This window comes from Schistocerca americana, chromosome 7 (assembly GCF_021461395.2).
Source record: "Schistocerca americana isolate TAMUIC-IGC-003095 chromosome 7, iqSchAmer2.1, whole genome shotgun sequence".
NCBI lineage: Eukaryota > Metazoa > Arthropoda > Insecta > Orthoptera > Acrididae > Schistocerca > Schistocerca americana.
The window spans coordinates 291,016,666-291,025,660 of record NC_060125.1 but is presented as its reverse complement, the minus strand read 5'-3'; positions in this window follow the sequence as shown (position 1 = coordinate 291,025,660).

The following is an 8,995-nucleotide window of genomic DNA, read 5'->3' as shown; positions in this document are numbered from 1 at the left end:
AATTTCACATTGTTGGCTGGTTTCAACTGTTCGCTGATTACAAGTGCATAATGCCATAATAAAGAACCAAACATGAGATAATACAATACTGGTACTCCAAGAAAATTTGCATCCGAATCTGGACATATGAATGTGCACTTTAAGCCGAATTATGCATTTTAGTATGGTTCACGAAATTCCGATGCTCTTGAAGTATCCTTTGATGTCTTGTTTCTTTTATGACCTAATGTAAGATCTTTTAATGTTTTACACGTACGAACATATGGCCTTCCTGCGTCATCTCGCGGTGACGACTTTTATCTGGCGCTCTCTTGCAACGGCTGAAACAAAATTACGGTATTTCTAACAGGTAGCTGGAAAATATTTCGAACGGTGGTTTGAAAAGCGTTACATACATTAAAAGCAAATTTCCTTTTACGCAAGATGAACTATGTGCGAGAATGTACGATAAATTTCTTAAATAACAAAGCTTTTGACTCTCATTTAAAAATCAACTCTTTGAGGACGGCCATTTAGAAGAATTTCGAGCTCAGAAGATCACACATTTACGTCGTTATTAAAAATTTTACCGGCACATTTGTATGATGTATATTAAAGTGTATCACACACAGAAAAGATCAACATTATATGTGGAAGCTTAGCTTCTCTTCCAGCTTATTAATCTTGGAGACCAATATTATATGTGAATGCTATGTATATTAATTTAAACCATTAACTTTTATTATTTGTGTTCTCGCGCTGCTTGAGAGTGATCTTGCTATTGGCTGATTACATCACGTGTCCTATGCTGTCATCAGCTGGCGAGATCACGTAACATGAGTGATGAGTGGCTTACAAAAGCGCATCGCAATCTCGATTTCATTGCTTCAGAAAGTAACATGCGGTATTTGGTGGAATTCGAATTTATACCTTCGTAATACGAAAATATTCAGCGTACATATTGCTGCACATCAAAGATGTTTCAAAACGTGTTTCTTTTCCCCTGAGTTTCGTTTTCTAAAGTGGCGGGAAATTCTACTTCGGTATTTAAAACCATAAACAATTAAAGGATTGATGAGTTTTACAGTGCCAAGGAATAGTATACGGTCACTTAACACGGAAAAATTGTATTTTCGACCGGGAGAAAGTGTATTTTTAACCGGGAAATCCGGGAAAAATCCGGGATTTTTTTTTCCTTGTCTACGTAGACACCTTGATAATAGAGATGGAATACAAAGTACCTAAGTATTGGGAACAACTTCATAAACGCATTATTCAGACTACAGAAGAAATTAGCCTCTTAACAAGAAATAGGAACACACCTTGTGAAAAGATTGTGATGAGGTAGTTAAATAGAGATAATGAACTTGGAATACCTGGAATACAATTAAAAATTATAAGAACAGGGAAAATTTTACAGAAACAAGGAAGTAGGCATCAAAAGTTCTCAAAAAGATCAAAGTACAACGTATAAACAATCAGCTAACGTCAATTGAGGCATATTTCTAGAAGAACAACACAATAGAGATTTATAAAACATTCAAAATTAGTTAAAAGAAGTACACACCACAAAACTTACAGTTTACAGTTCCAAAAATACAGAAGATTGCATATAATAACACCAAGCAGTGCAGAGTACTTCTGGACTACTTCAAAGAACTACACAACTGTGATCTGCTAAAAGAAGAATTTTGTTTTGGTAATGTAATCCAAATACAACCAGACTCAGAACCACCGACAATAGAGGAAATCAGAGAAATCATGAAACATCTTAAAAATAACAAAGCATCAAGGAGAAGACAATATAGCTACTGAATTGTGGAAACGCTCTAGTGACAACATTATTCTACGTCTAACAGAAATCATTAATGAAAATTGGACAACAAACATCTTACCATCCACTATATAATAATGGAAAGAAAACTAATCCTGTCAACTATACAGAAATCTCCCTCTTGCCAGTAACATGTAAGACCTCCTCCATGGCACTTTTAAAGCTGAAGGAATACTTGAACGACATTTAGGAGAATATCAAGCAGGATTCAGAAATGGAAAGTCTTGTGCAGAGCAATTGTTAAATTTGAATAACATAATAGAAATGGGGAAGACTCCACCTGCAGTACTAACAGGTGGATTGAGTAACCTGAAAGTGCTGCTGCCATTCCTAAGCCCAGATAAAGGAGTTTTGTCACTCAAATAAGCCATGAAAGAAAAGCCACGTCACATTTCAAGGAACCTCTGAGACTAACTACCCCAGTTGTAAGCCTGCCAATGCATAGGTGTTCAGCATGATGGCAAGTTCGCTTATAGAAAGCACTACCCCACGTGGTAACCAATCCACCGTTGTCAATGACAGTGTTAGTGAGCCAACGGATTCTGAGGAGCTCGCAACAGCATGCAAGAGATTGAAAAGTAAGAAAGTGTTATACTTTGCTACCTTCAATATTAACTCACTCCTCAAAACTGGAAAATTGAGAACTCTTACTGATACTTTGGCCAAGCACAAGATCATTGTAACTGCATTACAAGAAACAAGACATACAGATGAAGCAGCATTTGAATCGGAAGAACATTATAAGAACCTTGAAAAATAACAAAGCCCCTGGGGAAGACGGGATCATCGCAGAACTCTAAAAGTATGCGAACGAGAATGTGATCATAGAACTAACACAAATTATATGAAAAATGTGGGAAGAAGAGCAACTCCCAGAAGGTTGAACTTTGGCACTAATACTTCCTATACACAAGAAAGGCAATAAGACGGATCCTGGGAACTCCAGGGGAATTTCCTTAATACCTGTGACCTATAAGATATTCTCAAAGGCACTGATAAATAGAGTGGGAGAACAAGTAAATCAACAAATTGATGAGTACCAAGGAGGCATCAGAAAGGGGAGGTAATGCGCAGAACAGATGCTGAACCTAAAACTGATAATCGCTTATCAAAAACAGGAACAAAAAGTTTGTGCTTACATTCATAGACTTCAAGGAAGCCTGTAATTCCATAGGCAATAAACTGTTCTGTGACCTGGTTAAACAGACCCTAAGCACTACAACATCCAAGATCAAATTCAGAGGAAAGCTGCCAGAGGCCTTTAAGATTAAAACTGGGAGTGCTTGCTCTGTAATTGTGTCCTCGATAAGGTGATCAGAGAGTGGCGACAAGGAATGTATGGACTGGGTGGAATACGACTTGGGTGTAAGAATAAAGGAGTAAGGGTAGATTGCCTAGCATTCGCAGCTAACCAAATCACAGAACTACAGAGATGGACAGCTAAAGCAGGCCTACAGATCTCTATCGAGAAGACACAATATATGACAAACATCACTACAGCTCCTACGTGGTTGACAATAGAAGGACGGAAAATTCAAAAGGTGGAGGGGTTCAAATACCTTGGAGAATAGATAGACATTGGACTGACCGAACAAGAAGCAATGGGAGCACGAATAAACAAAATGATTTTAGCATATAAACTATCAACATCTGCAATAAGAAGAATATTTCGATAAATGCCAAACTGAAACATTACCAAACAGTGATCTGCCCTGAAGCATTATACGCAGCAGAAACTCTCAACTTAGCAAGAATCGGAGTGATCAAGAGGAATGAAAGAATGAAAGATTCTCAGGAGAATATTAAAACTTTGAAGAACAGAAGATGGTCAATTTAGAAACCGAGCCAACCAGGAACTTTATACAAAAATAGAAAAAATTTCTGACGTCATCAGGAAAAGAAGGAGCATGTTCTTTGGACACATCCTCAGAATGGACCAAGGGAGGTTAACACAGTGAATCACACAATTTCTGATGAACAAGAAAACCAAAGTACGATGGATCCAAGAGATACAAAGAGATCTGGAAGAAATGAGAATACAGGATCCAGATATATACAACAGGGTGATTTTCAATTTAAAAAATTCAGGCCTTCAAATCTTTTGAGACCAGAACGAGACCTACAACAAATCATCTTGGACAGGAGAACCAAGACGACCGCAAAATATGAGAATGAAAGAATATTGGAGATGAAGAAAGACCAGAAGAAGAAACGAAGCTGAAGCGAATTAACGTGGTCCTAAGTTGGGCAAAACGAAAGAAGAAGAAATTAGAAAAGTCACGAACGTGAAATGTGTGATAACTCTGTAGATTTTAAAAAGGCATATGACTCAATCGATAGATATACATAAATCAGCATTATAAAGGAATTCAGACTTGACAATAAAATAACAGAAATAATTAGAGGAACTATAACAAACACAACATCAAAAGTAAAATTTATGAGGGGAACTTTAAAGACGTTTAGAAATGAAATTAGCAGTGAGACAAGGATATGTTTATCACCTCTGCTTTTCAACCTCACATTAAAGAAGACAGGGAGACAGTGGAGGAAATGCATTAATACTAAGGGTATCTCACTAGGAAGAAACCCAGATTGAACCAGAATAAATTGTCTAGATTTTGCAGCTGACCTGTCGTTAATTACTAACTCACTGTGTAGTGCCAGAGAACAATTCACAGAACTACAGAAACAAGCAGACAAACGAGGAATAAAATATTATTTTAAAAAAAACTCCATACAAATACCAATTACTATGACATGAAGGAATTAAAGACATTGGCTGTGAGTGGGCGTCAATTTAAATCAATGGGGGAAGTTGAAGATTTGTGCTGGAGTGGAGTCTGAAAGCAGGTCTACTGCTTACTATGCAGATGCTCTGACGACTGAGCCATCTGGACACAGTTGCCATCATAACTGCACAGATTACCCTATCTTGCCTCTCACGAGACTCAAATCTCAACTTATCCACGCACTATGAATGTAGTACCCTTCACCCATTACCTTTATTACTCGCAGCATTTTGTCAATTCCTGTAAGAGTTCGAGCCTGGTGTGCATCTGCTCAGAAGAGATTATTCACCATCCTCACTTCATTAATCGTATGTGGTGTCTGCTCTCCAGATGTGTCTGAAAGAACAGACACCATTTTGATTCAGCAGCCATTATGAATGAAGACCCAAAGGAGTTACAGACATTAGCTGTGAGTAGGCACTGATTTAAATCAATGGAGATGCCGAAAAGAACACACACCACATATATATACATATATATAAATATCGGTGATCCCCGCCCTGTCTCCCCAGTTTTGAAACTTACTAACAGCTACAAATCCAAATCCACATGGCTCACTGAAATTGACAGACAGATGAAAATTTCTGTTTGTATTGAGTTCTGTAGATCCTTATGTGATCAGTTCACAGGATACAGAATGACTAAATATTTACAAGTTATTGCTTAGTACACAATTATATTGATTTTATGATATTAAAAACGTAAATAATATGTGAGTAACAGAAACTTATGAGTAGTTTAACATGTGAGCTAGCATACATTCTCCACAGATGTACCTAAATTTGTTGTGCTGCACATAGACTAGGAATTATATTATGCATTGTGACTAAGAAATTCATCCATACTATAATGGCGTCCATCTAGAAGTAAATACCTTAATTTTTATTTAAACTTAGGTATGTTTTCAATAAGATCTTTAATTTGTGAATGGGGGGGGGGGGGCATTAAAAATCTTGGTGCTGCTGTACAGAACCGCTGTACAGAACCTCCTTCTGCAGCACACTATTTTTTTGGGATCATAGTCGATATCAAGTTTCCTCTGAGTGTTGTAATTATGGTATGAATGATTGGTTTTGAGTAAGAAAGCACACCAGGGAAAAATGTAGGTCATGAGTGTATGAACATAGCCAAAGTATGCCATTTTTATTTGTGCTCATCTCACTGCTATCAGATATAATTATTAAATAAAATATTGCTGTACTTAATATTTTGCACTAGGCTTCAATATAGTAGTCCCACTTCAGTTTACTGTCTGTATACAGATGCCAAACCCTAGAGGACTCAACCCTTGAGACCTCATGCTCACCCATTTTTAGATTTATTTCGTCTGCACATTAGAATTAGAAGAGAAAAGAACATAATTTGTCTTTTTTAGATTGACTGAAAGACCATTAATTTCAAACCAGTTTGCCACATATGCAAATACTTAATTTATTATTTCACTTAATACATTTACTGAAGAATTGTCAAGCGATATGGTGGTGTCATCAGCAAACATGGTGACCTTACAGTGTTCTGTTCACAGTGGCAAATCGTTTACAAATATTAGAAAAAGCAAAGGGCCTAATACTGAGCCTTGAGGCTCTCCATTGGCAAATGAACCACAGTCTGGAGAGACATTGCCACTGTATGTTCTTTCCATGATTACTTTCTGCTTTTTGCCATACAAGTAGGATTCCACTCATTCCTAAGGCTTTGGCTTTATTCAGGTGAACATAGTGGGTGATAGTGTCAAAAGCGTTTCTCAGGTCTCAAAATATTCCAGCTGTCATAATACTGTCATTTTTGAATTCCAACACATTGTCAAGAAACGCATGTATTGCATCTTCTGTTGATACATCTTTCTGAAAACCAAACTATCTGTTGCTGGTTGGTTGGTTGGGGGAAGGAGACCAGACAGCGTGGTCATCGGTCTCATCGGATTAGGGAAGGATGGGTAAGGAAGTCGGCCGTGCCCTTTCAGAGGAACCATCCCGGCATTTGCCTGGATTGATTTAGGGAAATCACGGAAAACCTAAATCAGGATGGCCGGACGCGGGATTGAACCGTCGTCCTTCCGAATGCGAGTCCAGTGTCTAACCACTGCGCCACCTCGCTCGGTATATCTGTTGCTGAGGATGTTGTATTTACTAAGATGCATAACCACTCCACTTTGCATTCATTTTTCCAGCACTTAGAAAAAACTGAGAGTAGTGAAATTGGTCGATAGTTTGTAGTGTCTGTCTTTTCTTCCTCTTTATGAATTGACAGTATGAGTCCATATTTTAATCTGTCAGCAACTACTCCTTCCTCAAGTGACGTATTATAAATAAGGCAGAAGACTTCACTTATTTCTGTATGGCAGTATTTTAATAATTTACTGGAAATATTACCAACACCATCACAATTTTTACTTCTTAAAGGCTAAATCATTTTTTTTTTATTTCATTCATCATCAGTTTGAGAACATGCAAATCATCATTTTGTTGGCTTTATTTACAGAACCCAAGCATGCTACTGGATTCGTAACGTGTCATGAAGCGATTGTTGAAAATATTAGTCACCATTTGAGGGTCATCCATTTGTTGCATCCATTTCTTAAACTATTTGTTTCTTTGGCAGCAGAACTATTCCCCATCTCACTTTTCTTATATTTCCAAATGATCTTCATTTTGTTATTAGACTTATCAATTACCTCTTCTAAGCACACATAGTTGGCTTTTTGTAGCACCTTCTTTAATATTTTGATTTCACTTTATGCTGCCTTGTCATAGTAGAACTATTAGACATTCTAGCTAATGCATAAAATTTACTTATCGTTTTACTTGAGATTTGCATGTCCTGAGTAATCCATGGCTTCAATGTACTGTTACATTTCTCTTGTCTTCTTTCTTTGGAAACACATCCTCAGAAAGACTTGGAGCCTGAATAAAGCTATCAAATTTTATATATATATACACTCTTCAGACCAGTTAATAGCTGAAGTTCCTGTCTGTATGTCTCCGTTGTTTCTTTATTTATGATGGTCAGTTACCCTAGTGGGAAAATCTATTGCTTACACTGAACTGTAAGAACTGTTAATGCTTTCCCCAAGAAATTTACATTAAAGTCACCTATTAATATGATTGAAACATTTTTTGAATTATTTGGAGAAGACTGCTTCACTCTGTTTGAATAAGATTCCCAGATGCTCTGCAAATTGATAATATGATAACTGATGCACTATTTGCTGTCATTTCTGCACCACACACTTAAAATTCTTGCTCATTACAAAAATTACTTACGTCTAGGGCTTTAAAATACTACATAATTTCTAGAATAAAGCACTAATTGACCTTTCTCTGAGGCTGATCTGCAACAATGAGATGCTACACTGAATCTGTCAATGCACAACACGTGCATTCCACTAGTGACATGGTGTTTGGTTCAACGTATAATGTGTGGTTTGGTTTTCAGATTCAGTATCATTTAGATTCATTACTAACTGATCTATTTTATTTTCAGACCCTCTTATATTCTTGTAGAAAATTGCTTGATATTTATATTTGCTTAAATATGCGCCATTTTTAGATTTATTGGGTTACCAGGTTAACTGCACTGATTTGGTATCAGGGTAACTGCACTGAGCACATGCATCTGTGGTGTCGGATTCTAATCCTCTGCTATACCCTCCTCCTCTGCAATGAAGGATACATAAAAGCCTCTTGGAGTGTGAGAGGCATGTTCCTTCTTAGCTTCATTACTCTTGTGGTTGCAGCTGGAGATTCTAATAATTCTGACTGTCTAGTGCAGTGGTTCCCAAGCTTTCTTAGACCATTGCCCCTGAGAGCAATCAGGGATTAGCTAGTATCCTCTTCCTCCCCCTATGCCATCTATTGTCCCCCCCCCCATACTATCACCAACGTTAGCACATAACTAAACTACAAAATGAAATACTTTTCTTGGAGCAATTTTATTCTTAAAATGATGAAAAATAGTTGATATTTAGTTTTTTGTGTGTATGTGGGTGTTTTAGAATGAATGATAAAGGAATTCCTGGTGCATTGCGAGTCCTACCCACAACACTTTCTCAGAAAAGAAAGCTAACTATCCACAGTGAGGGCACACACTTGTTACAAAACATAGGACCCCTGCATTACCGCCGGCTGGAGTCGCCGAGTGGTTGTAGGCGCTACAGTCTGGAGCCGCGCGACCGCTACGGTCGAAGGTTCGAATCCTGCCTCGGGCATGGATGTGTGTGATGTCCTTGGGTTAGTTAAGTTTAAGTAGTTCTAAGTTCTAGGGGACTGATGACATCAGAAGTTAATTCCCATAATGCTCAGAGCCATTTGAACCATTTTTGAACCTGCATTACTCCTCTCCATTGTGGCACTTGCTTGACCTGCGCATTACAAACCCATTTAAAATGAAA